The sequence below is a fragment of the Lacerta agilis genome, chromosome 2 (assembly GCF_009819535.1).
Source record: "Lacerta agilis isolate rLacAgi1 chromosome 2, rLacAgi1.pri, whole genome shotgun sequence".
Lineage (NCBI taxonomy): Eukaryota > Metazoa > Chordata > Lepidosauria > Squamata > Lacertidae > Lacerta > Lacerta agilis.
The window spans coordinates 76,200,269-76,203,138 of NC_046313.1; the positions used below are offsets into that span (position 1 = coordinate 76,200,269).

Consider the following 2,870-nt stretch of genomic DNA (forward strand, 5'->3'; position numbering starts at 1 on the left):
TCTGGATAGCAAGATTCAGTAGACTGTAAATGTTCAAGCAAAGGAACTACAATACAATATTCTTCTTCCTGTTCCCCACTCAAACCTGAAAGGAGGAAGAAAGGTTAATGAAAAACCCTCCAAATAAATATAAACTTCAACTATATGGTAAGTATCATAATATTACACAAGTAGTTCAGGAAATCAATCCTCCAGCTTATTCTAAAGGAAGATGCAGTTCAGAAATCAATACTGCCTATACTCAAAGAATTCGACAAGTGAGTTTTGGAATGTAATTAAATGCAACAAGTTTTTTTTTTAGTTCCCTACATTTTTGGAACCCAAGAACATTCTTACTCCTTTACTGGAAGAAGCAGAAAATCTCCATGATGTAGTCAGCTCTTGATTTTTTTAAAAAATTTCCAATTGCTATATGAAGCTCTTCATGACATACCAAGGAGGGCTTCAGGGGAAACTGCTTTATGTTCAATGTAGTCATGGATAAGCTATTAGGAAATATCATCCCACATTTTTCTAATGGCTGAATCATACCAGCACAAAAAGGTATAATTTGTTTTAATTTCTCTTTACTGCTGAAAATAGAATGACGTTGCTATCTTATTTGTGGGGGGTTTTATTAGTTATAATGGCTTGGATCCAGAGTTCCTATGAGTGGAACTCTATCCACAGGATACACCCACTGGAAGATGAGGGGGCAAGATTGTTTTTTTACTATTCTTCTCCGAAATTCTGGTTTTCAGAGAGCTTCTGGAACAGTGGAAGAGGTGGTGCGAGGTGACAAAGACTCAACAAAAAATGACCTCCTCTTTCTTCTTTGGGAGCCTTCTCTGGATATTCATCCCTTGCACTAATGTAAGGTGTTCTCCCATTCACAGAAGAAACAGAGGCAACCCACTACCCTCAAAGCAAGGAAATATAACATACATTTTAAAATAAAATTTCTAGAGCATTATATCACAGCAGTACCTAAACCTCTAAAAGCCTACTCCATATAAGTAGTACTTGGAACAAAAATAATTGGAAGCATTTATCATATGCAGTTAAAATGATTTTTTTACAGTATGATTCAGTCACATCTCCTTTACGGAACAACTGCTTTTTTTAATTAAAACATCTACAATTTATTGTGCATTTTCTTAAATTGTTCTCATTAGACATGCACAGAAATTGAAGCACTGGGCCTTGATGTTGACTTAAATAATAGTACCTAAAATATTTTAAAGCAATTTTGGTGTGGATAGCCATAAAAAATTTCAGGTCTCCCTCTGTAGGTGGAGGGAGGCTCATTCCCAGAATAGAAGTCCCCTCCTAGCTCTTATGGAGAGGACTATCAGTATTAGGCTTCCGCTGTCAGTACTCTAATGGCAGAGAGGAAAATGGGGGAGTGTTCACAGGGCAGATAAGAGGCACTGATCTGCTAAGACCGAAAAAAAGCCTCCTCCACCCCCCACATGCCCTGGGAAGAAGATGGGAGAAGTATACCAATGGAGAAACACCCAAAACAGGTTTGTTGGCAGTAGCAGTGGAATAATCTAAAGAGGCTGTGAAACACTCACCATTTGGATTTCCCACAATGCCCTAATATGTCATTCCAAGAAATTTAACAGCAGTAAGAACCAGGCTGGGAGAAACAGTGGATGCAGCACTGGTGTCATAATCTATGAGTTCTCAGGCAGATGCCCAAAGTCTGGACTAAACCCAACTCAGATTAATTAATTCATGTTAAAATCAAAAGTAACCATCTGACCCTAGTTTGCCTTGCAAAGTTTTACCCTGCTTTGCACTAGTTTATTATTTCTTGAAATACACATAATTTAATGACCCAACTACTACTGTGAAAGCTGCTATACAAACTTTATTCTCCAGTCTTCTGTTTAGCTTGTCAGTTCCAACCCTGCTTAATCAGAGATGGAATTGTCTCAAGCACCCTATATTCAGTTTTGCAAGTTCTAAAACTGAATGAATATCTCCAGCATCAAACCTAATTTTATTATGTTTACAATAGATCAGCACTTGCCTCTTAGCAAAATACAAATTTTACTGCAGTGTAGCACTACAGCAACCTTCCCCAGCCCAGTGTCCTTCAAGATTTTTTGGACTCTCAATGCACATTAGCCCCGAACAGCACAATCATTAGTCAGGGACAATGAGTTATAGCTGAAACAGTTGGAACATATGGAGGACATCAGGTTGGTGGAGGACTGCACTACAAAATGCATCAAGTATATAAAAGATTTATCACTACCTCCTCTATACTGTTTATCAATGCCATTCATAAACTCAATTTTATTTGACCTAATGTGACCACAGATTACACTTTCAACTGATTAATGTCCATCAATGTAATGTAGTTTGCTAATATAAATTTTAACAACTAAATATCAATCAAATTCTAAAGAAATGAATTGCTTATAACAATCTACAGTATGTTTATTCAGTTAATAGGAATCGCAGAAGGCAGTTCTTTCCTGAAGTCTATCATCTCGGAGCTTCCTTTCCTTCTCCTGAAACTTTGTGCTTTCTGCCTCCCCACTTTCCCACACACAAGACAGCTGGAGAAGTTCAGCCAACTGCTTAACAAACCAACTACCCCCAAGGATTTACAAACCCCATAAAACTGTTTCCAAGTACTTTCCTTTATCATCTTCAATGCCAAGTCCAGCCACCACATCTGAGGCTAATGTTTCTCCTTCCTCAACTGTAAAGAAGCAGATATTATTACAGACTGTCAATCTATATGGTCATATTTTCCTACCATGTAATTGATGTTTTGCCAGAGAAAGCAAATGAGTCGCTTTGCAACCTTTCTACCTACCCACAAATGGGATATAACAAGGAACGCAGCCCAGAAGCAGAATTGCAAGGGACAA

The 2,870-nt window shown here is 37.9% G+C and overlaps 1 long non-coding RNA gene across 1 annotated transcript; it reads right to left on the bottom strand.

The window, feature by feature from the left end:
* On the bottom strand, nucleotides 1-2,437 carry LOC117041758. The gene is made up of 3 exons (XR_004426007.1): nucleotides 2,424-2,437; nucleotides 801-894; nucleotides 1-85 (listed from the first exon to the last, which is right to left on the bottom strand). It is a non-coding gene; the product is annotated as an uncharacterized LOC117041758 (long non-coding RNA).
* Between the last annotated feature and the right edge of the window lie 433 nt (nucleotides 2,438-2,870).